The sequence below is a fragment of the Tupaia chinensis genome, unplaced genomic scaffold (genome assembly GCF_000334495.1).
Source record: "Tupaia chinensis unplaced genomic scaffold, TupChi_1.0 Scaffold000127_2, whole genome shotgun sequence".
Classification (NCBI taxonomy): Eukaryota; Metazoa; Chordata; class Mammalia; order Scandentia; family Tupaiidae; genus Tupaia; species Tupaia belangeri.
The window spans coordinates 3,521,067-3,545,621 of NW_006159596.1; the positions used below are offsets into that span (position 1 = coordinate 3,521,067).

At 36.7% G+C, this 24,555-nt stretch overlaps 1 protein-coding gene across 4 annotated transcripts in view; it reads right to left on the bottom strand.

The window, feature by feature from the left end:
- INPP4B (inositol polyphosphate-4-phosphatase type II B) overlaps positions 1-24,555 on the bottom strand; it is a 957,317-nt gene that overhangs the window by 712,563 nt on the left and 220,199 nt on the right. For all 4 annotated transcript variants that reach the window (XM_014586328.2, XM_027770341.1, XM_027770342.1 and 1 more), the window contains one exon: positions 10,960-11,022. The gene's annotated coding sequence lies outside the window, so the exon portion shown is untranslated. The remainder of the gene's footprint in view (positions 1-10,959; positions 11,023-24,555) is intronic.

The window sequence follows — 24,555 nt, forward strand, 5'->3', positions numbered from 1 at the left end:
AGTTGGGATAAGGGAGTAAGAAGACTAATTGTGGGACCAGCAGCTGGTGTAATGGCTTTGCTGGACTCCCATGTGGTCGAACACAGTTCGAGTCCTGGACCCGGCAGCTTGAGCTCATGACAGGCATATGTGCATGCGTGCTCAAGATCCTGCGAAGAGAATGGGGGAGAAGGGACTGCAGCGTAGCCATCCTCTCTAGAGAGTGATTTCTCGCTTTCTGTCTGTCTTTCTGGTGAGTGCATGTGTCCTATAGCAAAAACCTATTAAAAAATAATAAAAAAGACTGATCGTACATAGAAATGGTGGCAAATATGTCATTAAGGTGCAAAGAAGTCAGTCATGCACAGGAGGGATCAGCTAAGTTGTACAGGCTACAAAGGCAACATCTGGGCAAGGAATCAGGTGGCAATGAGCTTGGGAAGATTTGACATGCAGCAATGGAAAAGTGGTCTTTGAATGTCAGGTGGAGGTATATAAATTTACAGAACTGCTCTGTATTTTAATTTAATCCATGTCATTACACAGGCAAATGAACATGTTGGGACAAGATGCCCTGATGTATATGGAAATAGGAGTTAGCTTCTTAATGTGCAGCTAGAACAGTCTATTTAAAATCGACAGCCTATTCAGAATACTTCTTGAGGGCTGCAGTGGTGCAATACTGATGGAACCCTCTAATACTGAACCCATATGGAACTGTCCCAGGTTTGTGTCCCAAGGACTCCCTATGCACACGAAACCTCTGCCACCCATGATCCAGGCTGGCTGAAGTGATCCTCTAGGGAGTAGGTTTCTCTCTCCCTCTCTCTCTTGTAAGATTTCATGCTAAATGTTGGGACCAGTAGTTGGCATAATGGCTATGTCACTGGACTCCCATGTAGTCAACCGTAGTTCGAGTCCCAGACCCAGTGGCTTAAATTCACTCCGGGCGTGTGTGCGTGTGTGCCCAAGATCCCAAGAGGAGACTGGAGAAGGGATTACAGCATGGCCATCCCCCCTGGGGGGTGATTTCTCACTTTCTGTCTGTCTCTCTCTGTCTTTTTGGTGAGTGCACACACCCTATCGCAAAAATCTCTCAAAAAAAAAAAAAATCATGAACAGCTGTCCTTTAACTATTTACGGTGATGAAGAAAGCAACAGACTGAAGACAGATGTCCTGGTCAGCTGCCAGCCCTGACCCTTTTTAGAGAATTAAGTATGGGAAACATAGGCTACACTATTATACTGGGTCATCGGAAAAGTCATGACACATTTTTGCATTAAAAAAAAAAAAGAACAGAAAAATATGCCAGGACTTTTCCAACAACCCCCCAGATCAGGCTAGCTGTGGGCATCTTAACCGAGTTTAATGCTGACAGTGTCTTAAGTGGACCTCTGGCTAATACTGTCCCTTCCATTCATTAACAGCACCTGCTCATTACACCTACTCCATGTGAGGTAATTACCTAGGTCAAGAAACTGCAGCATGATTCAAAATGCTTCCTCACCAATAAATTAATCTAAGACTAACAACCACGGCATTGGGGGAAATATCAGAAAATATACTTCCTTATCAAAGAGATATGTAAAATGTAAAAAAAAAAAAAAGTTAGTGCTAATTTTATAAAGTTAAACCAATCATTCTCATATATAACAACTTTGGTATAAAGGGAATGATTTCTTCAGCCTATAACAACTACAATTTTTGAGACTGTTAAAAGGGTAAGGATGGAATGTTCAGATTAGTGTTTCTCTTGACAGAATTTAGTTCGGGAAAGGAAACATTCCATCTTTCTCTTTTTTTTAAATTTTATTTATTATTAAATTTGCTATGGGGCACACGTGCTCATCAGAGAAAGACAGAGAGAGAGAGCAGGAAAGTAAGAAAGCAATCCTCCAGGCCCAGGACTTGAACCATGGTTGGCCATTTGGAAGTCTAGTGTCTTAACCGCCACACTACCTGCTGACCCTAAATCATTCTCTTTACAGCTTTTTCCAAGATATTTTTAAGTGCATTTTAAGCAAATTTTTTTTCAAGGGAGAGAGAGGGGAACAACACTACCTTTCTCTTTATCACTCACAAATCTGCTTGGTACTTGGTCAACTCTCAGCCAATCACCTATGACTAAATTCTAACTCATACTTGAAATCTAGCAGATTAGACTGAATCTTTCTACTAATGTAAATCTGATCCAACCAGATATTAACTGCAGTACTTAAAATAATATTTTTGTATCTTTTGAACACTGGTCAATACTACAATTTTCTTATTACTTTCTGGGAAAAATACTATTTGAGATACCTCAACCTACTTTTTTAAAGGCTAAACTATTATATGTACTATAATTCATAAAAATACCTTTTTTTTAATTTATAGATTATTTCATTTGTTAACTAGTGAGCAAATATCCATAAATACTCAGTGGCATCTATCAAAATGTTCTGAGTAGCTTGTAACAACAGCACACAAATCCAGGAACGTTTAGACATTACTGAGTAAACAGGCCGCAGATGTGAACACTGAAAAATTAATACTGCACAATCTTCTGATGGGTTGTAGCACCACGTCATTTCTACAAAAACAATGAAAGGACTCCCTATGCACACGAAACCTCTGCCACCCATGATCCAGGCTGGCTGAAGTGATCCTCTAGGGAGTAGGTTTCTCTCTCCCTCTCTCTCTTGTAAGATTTCATGCTAAATGTTGGGACCAGTAGTTGGCATAATGGCTATGTCACTGGACTCCCATGTAGTCAACCGTAGTTCGAGTCCCAGACCCAGTGGCTTAAATTCACTCCGGGCGTGTGTGCGTGTGTGCCCAAGATCCCAAGAGGAGACTGGAGAAGGGATTACAGCATGGCCATCCCCCCTGGGGGGTGATTTCTCACTTTCTGTCTGTCTCTCTCTGTCTTTTTGGTGAGTGCACACACCCTATCGCAAAAATCTCTCAAAAAAAAAAAAAATCATGAACAGCTGTCCTTTAACTATTTACGGTGATGAAGAAAGCAACAGACTGAAGACAGATGTCCTGGTCAGCTGCCAGCCCTGACCCTTTTTAGAGAATTAAGTATGGGAAACATAGGCTACACTATTATACTGGGTCATCGGAAAAGTCATGACACATTTTTGCATTAAAAAAAAAAAAGAACAGAAAAATATGCCAGGACTTTTCCAACAACCCCCCAGATCAGGCTAGCTGTGGGCATCTTAACCGAGTTTAATGCTGACAGTGTCTTAAGTGGACCTCTGGCTAATACTGTCCCTTCCATTCATTAACAGCACCTGCTCATTACACCTACTCCATGTGAGGTAATTACCTAGGTCAAGAAACTGCAGCATGATTCAAAATGCTTCCTCACCAATAAATTAATCTAAGACTAACAACCACGGCATTGGGGGAAATATCAGAAAATATACTTCCTTATCAAAGAGATATGTAAAATGTAAAAAAAAAAAAAAGTTAGTGCTAATTTTATAAAGTTAAACCAATCATTCTCATATATAACAACTTTGGTATAAAGGGAATGATTTCTTCAGTCTGTAAAAAGTACAATTTTTGAGACTGTTAAAAGGGTAAGGATGGAATGTTCAGATTAGTGTTTCTCTTGACAGAATTTAGTTCGGGAAAGGAAACATTCCATCTTTCTCTTTTTTTTAAATTTTATTTATTATTAAATTTGCTATGGGGCACACGTGCTCATCAGAGAAAGACAGAGAGAGAGAGCAGGAAAGTAAGAAAGCAATCCTCCAGGCCCAGGACTTGAACCATGGTTGGCCATTTGGAAGTCTAGTGTCTTAACCGCCACACTACCTGCTGACCCTAAATCATTCTCTTTACAGCTTTTTCCAAGATATTTTTAAGTGCATTTTAAGCAAATTTTTTTTCAAGGGAGAGAGAGGGGAACAACACTACCTTTCTCTTTATCACTCACAAATCTGCTTGGTACTTGGTCAACTCTCAGCCAATCACCTATGACTAAATTCTAACTCATACTTGAAATCTAGCAGATTAGACTGAATCTTTCTACTAATGTAAATCTGATCCAACCAGATATTAACTGCAGTACTTAAAATAATATTTTTGTATCTTTTGAACACTGGTCAATACTACAATTTTCTTATTACTTTCTGGGAAAAATACTATTTGAGATACCTCAACCTACTTTTTTAAAGGCTAAACTATTATATGTACTATAATTCATAAAAATACCTTTTTTTTAATTTATAGATTATTTCATTTGTTAACTAGTGAGCAAATATCCATAAATACTCAGTGGCATCTATCAAAATGTTCTGAGTAGCTTGTAACAACAGCACACAAATCCAGGAACGTTTAGACATTACTGAGTAAACAGGCCGCAGATGTGAACACTGAAAAATTAATACTGCACAATCTTCTGATGGGTTGTAGCACCACGTCATTTCTACAAAAACAATGAAACAAACCTAAGCACAAGTACTCATGCAATAATGGCATAAATGAATCATAAAGCATCAAAACAGAAGCTTTTACACCAGGTACAATTTCTGACAAATTACTTAAGTCTCACGTATCATTCTTCATGCCATCTCATTAGTAGACAGAAAATATTGAAGTGATTTCTTATCCATGAACAGAAACCAGGTTACAAAATAATTCCAAAAAAGTATATGTTTGTATGTATTTTGTATGTTTATATGTTTATAATTCTATTCCTCATATCTCAAAAATGGCTCTGGAACTTCCAAGATATGTACTTAACTCTTCTCAAGTAAGATATGCTAATAAAGTACCTCTTTTGGTTTTGTTACAGAGTAAGGCCACAAGAACCCTGGGAGGTTTCTGCTGACATCTAGTGGCATAATTTTTAAAATCCAAAGGCATTAGAATAGAGAAGAAGAAAGGGACAAATACGTAGATATTCACCTAGGCATTTGCAAAGTCCAATAGCCATCCAGATTATAAATTACTTGTCACCACTCAGACTACCTTGCTTTCGATGACTTGACTTTCCCTTCAAAAGTTAGGTTAATGCTACAAAACTGGAAAAATGAAAACTTACACATTTGCTAAAGCCTTAAAGGAACCAATTCCCACAAAGTCTTTAGCCCTTTTTTGGGAACTGCTGATTGCCTGGGAATCCCTATTCCCAAAGACTGCTCCAAACCCAGTAGACCTAATTTTCTCTCTATTTTCCAAATAAGGATAACACTACTCCAACTTCCACACTAGCACTTAGGTGATTTTCAGATCCTGGCCTAGAAAAACTACTACAGAGCTGGGAATATGTTCCCTTAGATTGCATGTCCGCAAGCAATTTCACTTATTCAAAATGGCCACAAAATCCCTAAGCATAAGATATTGAAGACTTAGAAATTCCACAATAATCAAAGACTTAAAAATAACTACCAAGACTCCTTTAATGGCTTCCAACCACCTACATGAGTGATGAACTATAAAATGAACAAACAAACAAACATACAAACAAAAACATGGAAGATATTGAAATTGTTGTGAAAAATGATAAGGAGCATATAGATAACTTTTACCAGCATGAAAATAGATTTTGTGGCTTCTATTCCTATGGATGGATGGATGGACAAATAGGTAAATGTGGAGTATGTGTGTGTGCATGCTCACGCATGTGCTTAGGAGACTCCAGTTTTGCTTATACCTCTATTTCAGCTAAAGTACTTGTGAATGAGGTAAACACTGACTTAATGAATGAATAGAAGAATGAATACTGGCAAATTATAATACATTTTTGTTCTGTTTATTCTGATGTAAAATAGGAAGTAGACAGTGTTTTCATAAGGTGCTGTTTTGCTCTTATACAAAAGCTTTGTAGAGTAGCTCAGGCTAGACTTTTCTCCAATGACATGGTCAAAGTGGCACAAAGCAAGTGGATGACAGAACTAGGCTGTCTAACCTTGATGACTGTGCCTCTACAGTGGCTTTATAAATTACTTGATTTGAATTTCGATTTTCTTTTCATTGAAGAGAAGAGATGAAAATACAATAGGTTCTCATGATAGTCCTAACTAACACAAAACATAGATAAATTAACTCTCATAGTACCAAATAATCTTTTAGCCTTTCAAGTATTTCTTCAGTGGAGCCTTGGAGAATCAATGGTCATATGCATTCAAAATTCATCTTCCTGCCATCAATTTTTACTCCTGAGAAGTGGGAGTAAAATCAGATGGAAGTTGCTCTTTTTTTTTTCTTTTTTTTTTTTTTTTTTTATAGGGTGCGTGTGCTCGCCAGAGAGACAGAGACAGAAAGTGAGAAATCACCCCCCAGGGGGATGGCCACACTGCAATCTCTTCTCCATTCTCCTCTTGGGATCTTGGGCATGCACTACACACACCCAGCATGAGAGTCCAGCAACATAGCCCTTATGCCAGCTTCTGGTCCTGGTCAATTTTTTTAATCACCATATTGAAGAGAAAAAACTATGTTTCTGTTGTTTCCCTTTACATGTAGTGACAAAGTTATATACATGTCCACATATGTAGATGTGTACACACATGAGAATATACAAATATAAGCAAATTAACTGAATGTGACAGATAGTACATCTAAGTGACTCTACTGAGTACATGCAGACTGAAGGAGAACAACAGCTGTGATACAATAAAGGTCTCAGAAGGCTTCTTAATGAGGACATTTAAGGTTGCGAAGGCTTTGGAATAAGAAAGACAAGTGACCATTTAGAGCAGAATTTTCTTATGGAAGATAAAAATGCTCTGAGTATGTGTTGGACTAAGAGAGAAACAAGAAATGTAGGTGAGTAACTGATGGAAGAACTTGACTATTAACAGGAACTGACTCTAGATAATACTGTGGTTTATAGCACTGGAGATTGTTTTTTTAAGTTTCACAAAGATATAAAGTATCCCCCAGAGAGTAATACTCAGGTTAATGAGAAACCAGGAACCTTTGAAAATAACAAAAATTATTAAAAACACAAAAACCAAATCCTTAAACTGGTATGATACTTCCTTCTCATATAAACTCTTCTTTAAGAATTACTTTTTAATCACTTCTTCATGAAAATATGTCATGATTTACTCTCTGATATTCAGCTTAAAGACTCTTTGGGAAATACTTCCCCTGATGTGATAACTATGTTTTTGTAAAACATTCTATATATCAGGCATAGTGAGAATTACATCACATATTTCATCATCATTCTGAGAAGTACTGCAGGGACTTCAAAAAACCTGTGAAAAAATGGAGTAAAATCTGACTTAATTTTGGTGCAAGAATTTTAAAACTCATGCAGTTTTATCATAATATACACTCTCCATGAACTTTTTGAAGACTCTTTTATATGTCTAGTTCTCATTTAAATTCATAGTCATTAACTTTTTTTTTTTAGTTTGCCACATAGGGTACATGCACTTGCCAAAGAAAGAGAGAAAGGAAAGAGGGGGGAAAGAAATCAAAATCACTATCAAAATGGGATGACCATGCCACAATCCCTTCATTCTCCTCTCAGATTTTTTGGCATAAATGCACCTGGTGGCTTTTTGTTTTTTTAATATGTCACTGGCTCTATTTCTTTATTATTTAATTAATTCCATTTGTTGTTGGTATTGTTGTTATTGTTGTTATTTGGCCAGAGAGAGAGAAAGAAAGGGAAAGCAACAGAGCAAGCCACCAGGTCCAGGACTTGAACCACAGTCAGCCATGTGGAAATTCAGAGCCTTTAACCACCATGCCACCTGCCAGTCCCAGGTGCTTTTCAAGCTGCCAGGTCCAGGACTGGAACTGCAGTCAGTCACATGAGATCCAGCTGCCTTAACCTCCACACCACCTGCTGGCTCCATGGTCATTCACTTTTTCCTATAGTTTGTTTAATTTACATTTAGTCCTTGTACATCTTTACAGCTTGCAACATGGTTTCTCCTAGCATGCATGTAGTGTATGTCAATCAAATTAAAGATATTACCACATGCATCATCAACAGAGAACTTCCCATTCTCCAGTCATTAACTTAACCAATCACAAGTTTTGATGCTTTGCTTTTTATTGTTACTATTACAGTAAGTATGCGATAAATAATACAAAATATAACTTGTACCAAGCGCTCACAATATAACAGATCTTTATCTTTTCAAATTTCAACAGCTATTACACCTACAAAATTTTCTACATCTGATAAACCACAATAAAACTAAACAATAATTTTTATAATGATTTTTTTTAGTCTTTCTGACTATTGGTAATGCCATATTGCCTTATGACTCACTTTATTTTTAATTCTCAAAATTGTTTTTATTCGAAGCCTAAATTTCAACCTAGAATGTATCAAAAACCTTCCAAATCTTTAATATTCCATTTTGATTTCCTATAGACAAAAATTAAATATGTGATAAAATTTAATATTACATGAGAAAAATAAAATACAGACATGAAATTTTCTTAATTAAAATCCAATCTTCATCTAGGATATATAAATCCATGTAAAAATTGAACAGAATGACAGTCCTTTTTTATATATAATCTTACTAGGTATACAGAAGGATATTTTGACCTCATGGAAGTTGCCTCTTTCTTTAGATGACAAAATTAAGAATACTGTGACTAATCGGCACCAATAATATCACATAATGAAACACTATCTAAAAAAAAATCATTTAAATGCCCTTTCTACGTGAGTCCAATTTAGAATTTGCAGCACCCGTTAACCCAACAGATTGCACTTTGAGCCCCACTGCCAGAGTCAATCCCACACAAATGAGCGTGTTAGTCATCAAGGGCAACAAAGAAAAGGCAAACAGTCCCATCCATCTAAATATAACATCTTCCCTAGTATGTTTTAGACCTGAACTGAAACACTGATATTTAAATGCATATACTCCATTAAATGCAAATACATTAGTATGCTTTGCCTTATGAACAGAAACTTTAGAGCACAAGCACCTATTTCATCAAATGAAAAGAGCCACCCTAAAGAAATGACATGAACGTCTTCCTCCTGGCTAACTCAATTCTCGCAGCCTTCGATACTTCTCCATAACCCCCTTCCATCCTCCACAGGTACACCCACATCCTAAATCATAATCTCTCTGGGAGTTTTATCATACCAACGCACTTGGACTCTAGCCTGTACAAAACAATTCCTTTCTTCTCATGATGAGAAACAGCAAATTTTATTATTCTGGGATTATTCTACCATAATAATGGTATTTCCTTCCCTTACCCCGGATCTTTCTTTACTACAGTCACTTCAAATTAAGTTCCTCCATATCTTAAAATAAAAGTCAATAAATGTATATATTAGTGATGTGTGTGTGTATGCACACACACATCACACACACACACACGAAGAAATACTTCAACTGAATGCATCCCAGGGATTCTGATTTCCTTTATTTTTTTTAAAGATTTATTTTATTTATTCATTCATTTATTTTAATTTGACCAGAAAGAGAGAGACAGAGAGAGAGAGACAAAGTGAGAAAGCAAGCTACCAGGTCCAGGACTTGAACCATGGTCAGTCATGTGGGAGTGTGCCACACATTAACCACCACACCACCTGCTGGTCCCCCTTTATTCTTTAATCTTACCTTAAAGCATGTGGATCCTTGACCCTCCTCACTAACTCTGTGTTCAGTATGTAATTCTTCCACTGATTCCACTTCAACAAGTACTTTTCTGCCACTTCTCTCTCTGTTCCTATCACATAACTTCTTCCACATATTGTCTAAGCATTAGTTTTCATTCTAATGTCTCTCTATGGAGAGTCACAGTTTATAGTCCATTGTAAAGGAGAACTAGCAATTGATTTCATTTTCCATGAACTGTTTAAACATATTTTAGTACATACAACTTGGATAGAATGCCTACAATTCAAAATCCCCTTTTGGGAAGAGAAGCTATTTTCTCAAGGGATTTATACCTCCCTTGAAGAATTCACTGAAAGCCAGGAAAAGGTTAAAAAGAATCTGAGTGTGTCATTGGTAATGAACTACTCTTGCTCAACTACAACTCAATGTTCTAAAATAAGTTTTCTGCTGATATCCATTGAAAATTATAGCTCCTTTTGTTTTAATATTCATTTGTTTTTCAGATACTTGGCGATTTGCCAAAAATATAATCTAGTCAGTTCTAAGCAATTATACAGTACATTTCAATTCACATATTATACATATATATATTCATATATAAATAATGATGTGTTATCTTCATAGCCATATAGAGAATACTCAAAGGAAGTATTGTTTCCTTCGCAATTTCAAACTCGCTGAAATTTGTTTGTACAAATCTCTTTAGAAATAGAGATTCATAAAACATACACACATTTATATCTACATCTATGCTCACATTTTATTTACATGCTGATATCATTATAATATTTGCATGAGTTTTTATATTCTTAGGACAACATATGTAAATAAATCACACAGTAATTTAAAAATTTTGTGACTAAATATGCAATCTGTTAAGTATAATCAGGCATGCTATTCAACAACTGCATGATATAATTCATCTTTCCAAAGAAAATATGTGTTTTGTATGAAGATGTCTTCATAAAACTCAGCAATATCTTCCAGGAGTTTGTACAAAAATGTTTCACAATTCAAAAAATAATATGTAAAGCTATCTGACTAATGCTTAAATGGGGGAAAAAAATCTTACCACTCACCTTGACAAGAATCTAATTCTCCTACTGCCTATCATTTGTAAATATGACACACCAGTTGGAATTATTCCAAAGAGAACAGTCTTCTAGTCAAGATCCTACTCATATAGTAGCATAAATGAAAAAGTGATATCATAAAATTAACCACTACCTACAATGTTCTGATAAGCTATTATGTATTTTTCATCTTTTTTGTCTTATAGTGATCATCATAAACACTTCTATATTTCAAATAGTAACTTTGATGTTTCATTCAATATCTAAAACCAATAATCAAAATAATGGACTGGTTTCATGTATCAGAGTTAAACAGACTGGAAAAATATCAATTCAAAATAAGCATTACCTTGGTCTGATTTTTCAGAAAAGACAGCAGCTCTCTTGCCAGGTAACACCATTTCTTTGGGTTCTGTGGGCAAAGAGAAAAGAGATTAATAAAAACAACCTTTCTTTTTACTCTAAGTGCTTCTTAAAGAAGATTCATTAGTAATAAAGGTCAGAGAAGAAAATCATTTAACAAAATATTCAGCTCCATCAGCAGCTGCCTCAGGAACCACTTCGTTTAAATGCCAAATAACCTTCCCAAAGGTCCGTTCTCCCCTGCAGCTGAGAACATGGGTGACTTCCACAGATACTCAGAACTATTTCCTTTGCTTCTCTTTTCTGACATGGCAACAAAACTGGCACCAAGAAAGGAATTAGCTTCTATCACTCCAAAAGATGAGATGTAAGCCATGTTGGGAAAGAACATTTCCTTGAAATACAATGGAAATAAATAGAATTTGCGATTATCTAAACTTACTTTCCTTCCTCTCCTAGTGAGTCTGAGTTTTAAAATACCCATGAAAGTTTGGGTCTTTCCACAAAAATGCTAATGTGAGATACTGTAGGATGACTCTAAATAATTGCGGATTACACTCCTTATGAGATGCAATGTCAGAACACTTCTATACTGCAATGAGGAAGAAAGTACTTTATAGAAGTCAGAAGTTATGAAAATATATCTTATTCCCTCCCTTAGCATATAACAATCTTGGAGAGTATCCCATAAAAGATTTTACTGCATCATTATCTGAATGTTCAGATTGGAGGACAGGAAATTCCAGTCTGAGCAATTGGTTTTTAGAAAGGACTGTCATGAAGATAGGTAAAATTTTAAATTTACCCTTTAAGAAAGTTATTTAACTAAACAAATATTAAGAGTTAAAAACAACCTTGATTAAGTGATGGTAGCAGTCATTATTAAGTCAGGTAACTACATGGCACATCTTACCAGCTGTGTGACCTTCGGCAAGTAAATTAAATTCTGTAAGCCTTTAGTTTTCACCTGTAATATGGAAATCATCCTATCTACTCCACAGCCGATATGATACTTGAGAAAAACACATAAAAAGGACGATACAGTACCAAACTAAACATCAGTAAGTGTTGGCCAATATTAATTATCAATATCACTATTATTATTACCACTGTTCTCCTTTAGAAATGATCTTACTACCCTGTCAAGAATCACTGCCTTAGGGAGTCACATGATAACATGATTAAATCATAACATACTGGGCTTTACCTGGTTTTTCTCTTTATCAATAAGACTCTGTAGTGATAAAAAAAAAATGAACAGTCATTTTTAGTCTTTGGGCAAGTAGTTGAAAAAGACTGAGCAGCATTTCAGAAAGATTAGTAAGCTGTCAACCACTTCACTGCAGTGGCTCCCCTTGATTTTACTGAGGACTGTAGTTTGAAAAAGCCCTCCAAGAAATTGTGACACACTTCAAGACTCTCTTAAAGAAAATGGCCTTTGTCTATTCTTGTGAACACTCAATTCCGAAAACACCTAGTGAGCCCTTACCACAAGACAGGATCTGTGACAGATGTAGGAGAAACCACAATAACCAAAAAGAGATTCAAGGACAGCAAAAGCTTGGAGGAGGGAACACATCTGTGCACAATTATTTCATGTAATTGGTGTAAATACCATCACTAAACAATAATGAATGTGTTGAAGTAGAAGGCATTTAAAATTTTTCTGCAGTCAGAAAAGAGGGATTTAACCCCTGTCAAAATGGCAAAGATTAAAAATATAAAAAGTGATAAGTGTTGGCAGGAATGTGGTGAAAAGGGAACACTTCTACACTGTTGGTGAGATTGTAAACTGGTTGAGCCGCTGTGGAGAACAATACAAAAGTTCCTCAAAGATCTACAGATAGAACTACCATTTGATCCAGCAATCTCACTTCTGGGTATCTACCCAAAGGACAGGAGAATGCTCAGTAGAAAAAGTGCTTGCATATCAGTGTTTATTGCAGTTTTATTTATAATCATTAATAAATGGAACCAATCCAGATGCCCACAAACTGATGGATTGAAAAAGTGTGGCACATATACTCTATGGAATACTACTCAGCCATAAAAAATAAGACCTTGGCATTTGATAGAAAGTGGTCAGATATAGAGGCTCTATTGCTGAGTGAAGCCAGGATATGAAAGAAAGATATTGTATGTATCCACTTAATATATACCGACTCCGACTATCAACACTTTATAGTAGAGATTGGAATATTGGAGGGCACAAAAGCAGTGAAAATAGTTAGCAATGATAAGACAGTGTGAAACAAGGCAGGAGAAGAGAAGCATATAGAGAAGGATAACAAGAGAATAGAGAGGCATGACATTAGTGGGACAGAAATGGTTTATTATCGGTTGATAATGACATGTATAGTATTCTCAACTGGACAAGTCTGAGAAGTATTTCATGTTGGGTAAAGTCTTTTTACAAGCAAAATGATAAACAGTGATTGAATGTTTAAAAAAACAATTGAAATAATAATAATAATCTGGGGAAAAAAATTTAAAACTTGGGACCAGCAGTTAGTGTAATGGCTATGTTGCTAAACTCCCATGTAGCCAACTGTGGTTTGAGTCCCAGACCCGGTGGCTTAAACTCACGCTGGGTGCTTGTGCATGCGTGCCCAAGATCCTAAGAGGACAATGGAGGAGAAGGGATTGCAGCATGGCCATCCTCCTTGGGGGGTGATTTCTCACTTTCTATCTCTGTCTCTGTCTTTCTGGCAAGCACACACACTCTATAGCAAAAACCTCTCAAAAAAAAAAAAAAGAAAAAAGAAAAACTACGAGATGATAATGATGGGGATTTTAATGTCTTTGAATTGACTGATATGAATGGTATTTCTTCTGGAAAAAGAAATATAATCACTGCAAAGTTATATATGATTCAATGTAATATAAACAAGATTATAATAATAATAGAGAAAATAGAGTTTTTTGTTTGTTTGTTTGTTTTTGTTTTTTGTTTTTTGCTATAGGGTGTGTGCGCTCACCAGAAAGACAGACAGAGAGATAGAAAGCGAGAAATCACCCCCCAGGGAGGATGGCCATGCCGCAATCCCTTCTCCTCCATTCTCCTCTCGGGATCTTGGATTTCATGCACATGCACCCAGCGTGAGTCTAGGCCACCAGGTCCAGGACTCGAACTGTGGTTGACTACATGGGAGTCCAGCAACATAGCCATTACGCTAACTGCTGGTCCCAATAATAGAAATTTTTTTAAAAAAGAAAAGGGGGATTTAAAACCTATCTATAAAAATCTGAGCTGTTGTGTACAGTTAACAATCAAACCAGTTTGGTCTAAGAAAATTGCACCAAACAGAAACAATTTGAAAGATTGCATCTAGTAGGTAGGTAAGTGGGGGTAAATCTTTCCAGGGAGAGGAATAACGTATACAAAGCATTAACTGGAAGCATGAAAAAACATGGAGTCCAGAGTAATGCAAGTTCCACTCAGTATCCTCTGTGCTAGCTTCTCAGCTTTTCATTACAATGCTCAGAGGGGTCAGCAGATGGCATAGCCGTTACATCACTGGACTCCCACATGGCCAACTGCAGTTCAAGTCCCAGACCTGGTGACTTGAAAATCATGCCAGGCATATGTGCATTAGTGCCCAAGATCCTGGGAGGAGAGGGATTGTGGCATAGCCATCCCCCCCCCCCAGGGGGATGATTTCTCACTTTCCCTCTCTCTGTCTCCCCCCCCCCTCTCTCCAGTGAACACATGTGCCCTAAAGTAAAAACCTCTTAAATAAAATAAAATGCTCAGATGATATAAAAAAAGAGAGAGTCATTGGGAATAGGACTGTGAAGAAAAAAGACAACTTATAGAGTGGCATTTCCAGTAGATGAATCCCCACTAGGGATAAATAAAAACCATTTTAAACTCAGAGACTCATATTCTGTATTTTGAAAGAATAACGCAATCTTATAATTACAAACTAGGGAGGAACTCAGATTCATAGTAACGCCAGTCCCTAACTCCAGATATAGGCATCAAGGAGACGAAAGCATGAGTACCATCTGCTGTGGTTAAATTATGTCCCCCAGGAAGATATAGTGAAGTGCTGCCCTTGTATCTCCAAATGACCTTATTTAGAAATGCAATCTTGGAAGATGCAATTAAGATATAAGTTAAGGTTATACTAGAGTAGGGTCAGCCTTTAATTCATCATAACTATTGTCTTTATAAGAAGAAGAGATGGGACACAGTGACAGACATGCACAAACTAGAGAACTTCACGTGGACACAGATGTCTACACTGACTACCATGTGACAAGGGAGGTAGAAATTGGAATGAGGTAGCAACAAGCCAAGGAAAGCCCAGCACCTCCTGCAACACCAGAAGTTCAGAGAAAAAGGCATGGGACAGATTCTCCTTTAGAGTGCTCAGATAGACCATGCACCTGCTCACACCTTGAAATTTGAGGGAATAGATTTATCTTGTTCTAAGCTGCCCAGTTTAGAATAAGTTGTTACCGTAGCCACACACACACACAAAAAAAACTAATAAAACATCTTTTCAGTGAGTAAGAATTAGTCCTTTACCTAGCTCCTGATCATTTAGAGCTTAAAATACATCATATAGTTACTGAGCCAGTCTTGTGGTCTGGATGAATGGTAGATTCAAATCCTGTCCCTGATGGCTTGAGAAACAAGCCAGACACGTGTGTGTATGCCCAAAATCCAAAGGAGGGAAAATGGAAGAGAAGGGATGGTGGTGCACTCCATGGGAGGGGGGGTTGCTCTCTCTTCTCTATACCACTCTCTCTGAAGAGTATACACACCTTACCAAAAAATAAATGAAAATAATTTTATAATTATTTTTAAATAATTTTGAAATTATAGTTTACTTTAACTCACCACACACATTCTCAATTTAGAAACTATAACATTCAGTTGTATATGAATATCCAATTAAAGTTAAATAGAACCCCCTCTGTTGTTAGGGTCTTCTGCAAGTGGAAGCCAATAACCCATGAAGAATGTGTTGGTCCCTATTTTCTCCCCAGGTCCTTCTTTCCCAGGTAGTTAACTTCAGATGCCAATGCCTCTTAAATATGGGAGTGGAGTAAAAAAGGGAAAGTGATGAAAACGGTGGTAAATGGAGAAGCAAAGTGTTTATTTTGTGGTCACTCAGCTAAGAAGGCTTACTCCTCGTGGTTGGCACATGTTCACAGCTAACTCTCTCCCCATGGGTGCTTCTCCAAGTTCCTCAGCCATGCCCCTTCTCTGTTCACTGGGGACTTTCCATCTGTAGTATCCTTGATGTGAGTGTCACTTGATCACTTGTTCCATCCACAGCTCTAAATGATGCCCTCACTTCTATCTGCTAAGACCTGGCCAGCTGGGCAGCCTTAAGGGAAGGTCCCAAAACAACCTCACAACAGCTTTCTCATATTCACAGCCTACCTCTCTTCCAGAAGAAATTGTGTAAACCCTGGAAAATTAGGCAATCCCAATCCAGTACTTCACCTTTGCTCTACTACTGGCTGCTCACTAGCTTATCTCCTGGACTTCAGCTTTATTGAAATCAGCCAAACCTTGAGGAGACACTTAGCAAACTACACTGAGTTTTCTTAGAGTACCTCTTTCTAGTATTAAGGTGGAAACACCACACACACTCCCTCCCTGTGGATACTTCTGGCACACCCTCAGCTCACTCCAAATAAATCCTGAATCTCCAGATCTCCCAACTTTTTTGATCTAGCCAATTCTCATATTTCTAATAAAGAATTTTTTATAAGAGAGATTTTTGCTATAGGGTGCACATACTCACTGGAGAGACAGAAAGCAGGAAATCACCCCCTGGGAGTAACTGCAATCTTCCCTCCATTGTTTTCTTCAGATTTGGGGCATGCATGCACACAAACCCAGTGTGAGTTTAAGTTGCTGCGTCTGGGACTTGAACTGCAGTCAACCGTGTGGGAGTCCAGTGACAAAACCATTATACCATCTGGTCCCCAATAAAGAATTTTTAAAAGGTGACTGAATTCATACATCACATTAGTATATGACAGCTATGGCTTTGGTAGGGTCAAAACTTCCCAGTTTAAAATTCTGTAATATCCATTTTTCACAATGTGAGTTTTAGAGACCCATGTGGGGGGGGGACAGCAAAAACTGATTTTTTTTCTTAGTTTTCTGAGCAGTCCATGAATTTTACACTGTTCAATATAACCTCTCCTACCCAGTCAAGTAGAGTGCCTAATGACTGCCACTTTGTTTGACCCCCCATTTCATTCTCCATGTCTATTTCTTCCAGTTGTGGTTCAATTATGACTTTTCAGCACCTCCGAGATTGACCACACCATCTGAGCTTTCCTGTTAACATCTCCTCAAAGTGATCCCCAGGTACTTGGGACTTGGCTGATTTTTATCATGCTCTGACCTTGTACAGCAATTACAGTCAACGCCTAGAGTTTCTGTTGCCTTCTTGGCTAGTCTTGTGCTGTAACATCTCCCAACTATATTTCAAGTTCTTCAAGGACAGTTGCTTTAACTTGTGCCTCTTGCCTCTATTCTTCAGTGCTTAACTCAATGACCACCACATAGGAAAAAGGTTTATAAGTGCACACCCAATTGCTGTCTACTAAATACCTGTTAACACATCCAGGACAGAGCTAACTTCTGTGACAGAGAAATCTTCCCATGCTCTGTAAGAGAACTGCATAACAGTTCTTTATTGTTGCCACATCAAATTGAAAGAATATTTGATTAAACCAATATGCCAGATACAAAAGAGGCAGAAAACAAAAATATTAAAGAGGTGATGTCACATCATACAAGGATGTTATTCCTTGGAAACCCAAATGCAGTGCTTTTCCATTTCTCTGTGCTTAACCTCAGCTTTTTCCCAGAATAGAAATTACCTCAAGGAGGATCAGAATTGTTATAAGAAAATAGTAGTCTTGATTTTTACCTGTGGCAAGAATTCTGGATCTGTAACAAAGTGATGGTTTTGACCATCAGACTTTCCTTAGAGAGAAAAGAATTTTTAAATTAAGATTAAAGTTTTGTTAAGATATTAGAAGTCGGACCTAAAGAACTAGATGACAGAGTTTTACAATGATAAAACCATAGGGTTTTATGTTGAAAATATAGAAAACTACTGCAATGCTTAAGAGTAATATGAGGAAAAAGACAAAGAAGGAGGAGATCAAACAAAAAGTCTTCATTTTTCCTGTCTCTCAGTTAAACCCTCCCAGGAAAGTGGTGTGCAATAATAGGACTAACAGTCTATTTTTCATGACAGACTGGAGAGAAGTCAATATTCTCAGAGAAAAAAAGGCATTCAGCATTTAAGATGGCATGGGATTAGACAGGAGACACTGGAGGAAGAAAGCGTGAGATAGAATCCCATGATTCTCACAGACAAAGGGTGATGTCCAGAGGAGACAGAAGTGCCCATGAAGTCTGAGCAGGGGATACATAAGTGCCACGTGGGTTTGGTCCCACCTACTACCATCCCCTAAAATGAGGACACACAGAATCCATTGCCTCATAATTGTAAGACCATAAAGAGAAATAAAAGGTTTAAAAGCACAACCATTAAACCCAAACTTGTTCAAGTCTCCACCTCTCATAGAAGGAAATTAAAACCTATCTAGTCCAGTATCATGTTACAGATAAGGAAACTAAAGACCAGAATGGCAGATTCATTTGCTCAATTGATTATGTGTATCAATTCTTCTAACATCTACTTAAATGATAATTGACTAACTCCCATTCTCTTCATGGCTGAGGATTTCTATTCACTTTGAGTATGTTACTGCTATTATTCAATTAATAGCTAAGTAAAAATTTTAATTTTAAATAAAAATATAAAAAAAATCATTCCTATGCTCTTTTCAGGAGTAATGAAAAACATAAAATTAATATGATTCAAACATATCTGTAGAAAATTATTAGATTTAATAAGTGAATCTAGCATAATTAATAAATCTTGGGTCATACAAAAACATTTATACTATCTTAAAAAACATAGAAATTATAATATTGAAAATATAATTTAAAAACTGAAATACCTGGACTAAATTTAACAAAAAATGTTTAAGACCATTACACCAAAAAACTGCAAAATATTAGAGAAAATAAAGCAGACCAATAAATGGAGAGACATATAACACACTCATTGAATGGAAGATTCAATATTATAGGAATGTTATTCTTCTCAAATCGATCCATATATCCAATGTACTCACAATCAAAATCCTAGTAGCCTAGTTTGCTTTTTCCTTTCTCTTTGTAAAAATTAAGAAGTTAACATTTATACTGAAATGAAAAAAAAAAACAATTAATTACACAAATTAAGGCAATATTGTAGAAAAATAGAGTTGGAAGTCTTAAATTACCAGATGTCAAATGTAATATAAAGCTTTTGTAATCGAGACAGTGAGTAACTAGTACAGATAAATGAGTACATGGAACAAAATGGAGAGTCCAGGAACAAACCCACACAAATGATGACAACCAATTATGTGAGTAAATTATGATGACTTTGATGATGTAGAAAAGTAAAGAGGTGGGGGCAATTTCTTTAATAGATGGTACTACATGAACTACATATCCATTTGTGGAAAAAAAAGTGAATATGACTCCTACGTATTGAAAGATCAGTTCCAAAAGGTTATGTGGAAGAAAAAACACTAAAGCTTTTAGAAGGAAATGCTTTCCTCCTGGGGTAGACAATAACTCCTTAGATAGCATATAAGTCACAACCATCAAGGGAAAACATGATATACATTTGATGCATTTAAATTACAACTTCTGTTTTGGGACCAGCAGTTAGTGTAGAATGGCTATGTCACTGGACTCCCATGTAGTCGACCACAGTTCATGTCCTGGACCCAGTGGCTTAAACTCATGCCGGGCGCGTGTGCGTGCGTGCCCAAGATCCCGAGAGGAGAATGTAGGAGAAGGGATTGCGGCATGGCCATCCCCCTGGGGAATGATTTCTTGCTTTCTGTCTCTCTGTCTGTCTCTGTCTGGAGAGCACATGCGCCCTATAGCAAAAACCTCTCCCCAAAAAAAGAAGAGAAAAAAAAAACTGTTTAACAAAAATGCCAAGTAGTGAATGAAATGACAAGCCACAGGAGTGCAAAAAATAAATCTGCAGAACATACATAAGCTAAGAGCTCATACTCAGAGTCTATAAAATAACCTCCTACAAACTCATAAAGAAAAGAAAATGTATAGAAAAACAGGTAAAGGACTTAAATGAAAAGTTTACCAAAAAAAATATTCAAATCTTCAATAAACATATTAAAGTTTCCTCAACTTTATTAATCCAGTGGAATACAAGTTAAAAATCACAGTGACACCTCATGTAGACAAATGCAGTTGAAATAAAGAAATAAAAAATAACACTGAGAGTGTACAGGGATGTGGAGTTATGTCCTGCTGGTGGAAATTGGCAATTACTTTGGAAAACACTTTTGTGGCATTTAGTAAAGGTGAACATATGCACACCAGGAAGAGAGGCCTCAGGAGAAATCAGCCCTGGCAGCACCTTAATCTTGGACTTCCAGTCTCCAGAAGTGAGAAATCAGTTTCAGGGGTTAATGCACCCATTCTACGGAACTTTAAAATGCCACACGCATTCTCATGGGTTATGCAGTAACTGGAAGGGACTTGAGGAGAGCCCCTAGGTTGCCAAAATGTTCTTTCTTGGTACAGATGTTAGATCTTCAGGTGTGTTCCCTCTGCCAAAAACTTATCAGGCTGTAAGGGTTGCTCACTTTTCCACGTGCGTGTTAAATTTCAGTAAAATACTTTTAAGTGCTATTGGGATCCTAGCCAAACTGTCTATAGTTATTGAAAAAAAAGACATGAATAGATTTTTTAAAATCTATCCCCGATTTTAAAATAATCAATAAGAAATAAAAGGTCAGATTTCACTCTGCAGATGTTCTTCATTAGCATTTACAGGTGTGATCATTGAAGAACTGACCTTTTGAGACAGCAGACAGAGAACATTAGTCTTTCTCTGGAACACAAACCATTTTCCATATGTCTTTTACTGGTAAGATTACTCCGAGAATTACTTACTCATTATTTTTCCTTAATTTAGTATAGAATACATGTCCACATCTCTCCAACTTTAAAGCATACTTAGTACGTATGTTTGAGAAATTTTTTAAATGGGGACAAATTTAGCCAGGACACTTAGAGTCAGATTTTCAGTGATTTAACCTCTGCAATTATTTCCTTTTGAAAATACTAAATATGCTACCAAGGATTCCTGCCTAATTTTCTCTTACCTACTAGTTTGTGAAGCAATTATTCTAGAAATCATACATATCAAAAGTTTAAAAGTCACTGGTATTTAGAAGTGTTTTGGCTTAAATTTAGGAAAGAAATTGAAATAAAAACATACAACAAGAACCTATTTGTCTCTCCCTACAAGCAGTAAGATTGAAAAACCTTTGTCTTCACTGAATTATAATTATACATAAATCAAGAATCAATCATTAAAATCCACAAATTATGACCAAGGCCCAAGCATTGTGAAATACATGCTAAATGCATGTAGAGGAAAGGCAGAAATGAAATAACAAAGCTGAATCCCATGTTTAGAGTGTACTAAGATACTGAATCTAGAAATAATTAAATTCTAGTCTTACACTTCTGTTGATAGGATTTTGCTATGGGGCATGTAAACGCAGGGCCAGTAGATAGCACAGAGGTTAAGGCGACAGAATCTCATGTGGCCAACTGTGCAGTTCAAGTCCAAGACCCAGTGGCTTGAGAAACATTCTGGGTGTGTGTGCATGCATACCCAAAGTCTCAAGAGGAGAATGGACAAGAAAGGACTATCATTGGTTACCCCACTCCCAGGAAAGGGAGGGTGATTTCTCACTTTCCTCTATCTCTTTCTGGCAAACATGCACACTCTATAGCAAAAACTAGAAGAAAAAAAGATTCTAAACATGCTGCATCTCAATCTTGATTTGAGAGTAAGTACTCCCACAAGTTTAAAGCAATTTACAAACATCATCCAATTTACATGCAAACACACATGCACATCTATCACTATTTTCTGAATTTCCTTTTACATATTTTATATTTTCTCTTCTTCTATCTCATGTTATTGTCTAAGTCAAAGTCTTAGAATATAGACCCTCTGTTGAGGGTGATCCATAAAACAGCAGCCTCATCATTACCTGGGGGCTTGTTAGACAGATGGAATTTCAGGCTCTACCAGAGACCAACTGAATCAGCATGTTCACTTCACGTGAGTCCCAGATAATCAGAAGGCATATTAAAGTTTAAGAAACCTGCTTTACATGATAAAGTCCTCTAAATCAGTGGTCCCTAACATTTTGGACACCAGAGGCCAGTTTCATGGAGGATAATTTTTCCACCAGAGGCCTGGAGGTAAGGAAGGCAGACTCTGACTTAAAGCCTGCCACCAGATGCACCTGTAAAATTGAAGTACATCAACTCACTTGCCACTATACAAGCCTGCCACAAGATGTATTTTAATTGCCACTTGCCACTCACTGATACAGTTTTGATATAAGTCTGCAAGCAATTGATTTATTATGGTCTCTGTGTAGCCAACCTTCTTTGCTAATGCTAATCAGTATTTACAGCCACTCCCCAGACCTAGAATAACTGCCTTGGCTCCCCCTCAGATCATCAGGCATTATAGTCTCATAAAGCATATAGAACCTAGATTCCTCACAACCTTAGTTCAAAATAGAGTTCACACTCCTATGAGAATCAAATGCCACTGTTGATCTGACAGGAGGTGGAACTCAGTCAGTGATGTGAGCAACGGGGAGGGGCTGTAAATACAGATGAAGCTTGCCAGCCATTCACCTCCTTCTGTGTGGCCCCATAGCAGATCAATGGCCCAGGGCTGGGGGACCTCTGGTCTAAATTAAGGCTTTCTTAATCCTTCTTCCAACTAATTTATTTTCCTAGGTTTTGTGAAGCAAAATCTTATCAATTTTACCACTACATGTTGAGTCTGTTAAAACTATTTATTGAGGGTTTCACTAGCCCTATCAGTTGAATTTTACTGAATTAATTATTGAGTATATAAAACAGAAGCTTCTGTTCTTATAAACATGTTGGTTTCCAAGGACTGTCTGAAGAGCTGTTTGCAAGTTGCTGTATTCTCCATACATGACTACAAACACTATCTATTGGGATAAGCAGAGCTGACATGCTTTAGCTCAGGTTTGCAACCCTGCAATTGTGAATTAGAGTTCTTAAGGTAAAGGATCAATAGTGGAAGAACTACTGTCTTCTCAAAATCCATGTGATTTTATACTGTATTATAGCACAAGGCTGATCTGAATTCCTTTGTCAAGCCTCTCAGACTCCCTTAGTTCTCATGTGTTCATTTATACATTGCCTTAGGGGTTTCTTGCTTTTTGTGTAGGTTGACTTGAAGAAGTTCCAGAAAGGTAACATAATGATGATACGGGATTCTTGCTTCTGGCTAAAACAACTACCATCAACAATAACTCAAAACAGACATAGTCACTAAATAAAACACTCACAAAAAGAGAAATACATACACTGAAATCTTCAAGATAAGTTTCAAAAACAGTAAATTAATGCAAAAGAAAATTAATTTTATTTAATTTTGAAAATAAGAGAAAATTCTGTTGGCAAGTGCTTTTTACTAATTTAATGAAGTACCAATACCTGCATCTTGAAAAAACTTAGGAAATTTCTTTGTTATCTTATCTCTTTGCAGTGGCTCTTGAATGATTTTTTTTTTTTTAGCTATGACCTAACTATGGTAAGAATGTTAATTTGCTTGAGCATATAGTATCAAAAATAGTAATTCTTTAAAATGTTGCTAATAATAACGAATATTTGAGTATCGACTGCTATTTGGTGATAATAAGGAATTAATTTTAACTGTGTCAGGAGTGATGACCATATTGCAGTTGTGTAAAATGAATATCTTTATCTTTTGGAGATGCAGGCTAAGTATATGGGGCTGAAAAGCCAAAAAAATAAAAATTACCAACATAATATACTGGGTGCACATGCACTTAGCTGAAAAGGAAATAAAATAAGAACCAAAGACATTAATAATGCAGGAGACTCAAATAAACCACCGGTCCACTGAATGAAAAGCAATGAAATAGTGTTTTTGAAAGTACAATCTCACTGAAATAACACGTTGTATTTGAAAATGCTATAGAAACTTTTTATTGACCCCTTTGCTCAATCTAGTCACTGTGATCCTCTTTTACATATATTACTAATTATTCTCAATCTTCACAGTATTTAAGAACACTTCTCCCACTTTAATAACATGTCTGGCTTGACCCAAGGAAGAGAGAAGTATTATTAACAGGTGGTGTCCATGCATAATGTATTAAAGCAAGTATAAAAACTTAGCCTGCAAACTAAATAGTATTTTTTTTTAATTTAGACTAATTTAACTCTTAACCATTTGCCCCTGTTCTCCTAGTCATTGGTTTTGGTGGAAGATATAAATAAATAACAATAATGCAGCAGAAAAAAATTTTTTTCAATGTTGAAGGTAGATATGTACAGAAAACCCAAGTACCAGCTAAATGCAAAAAAAAAAAAAAAAAGAAACAGGGAACCAGCAGTTGGCGT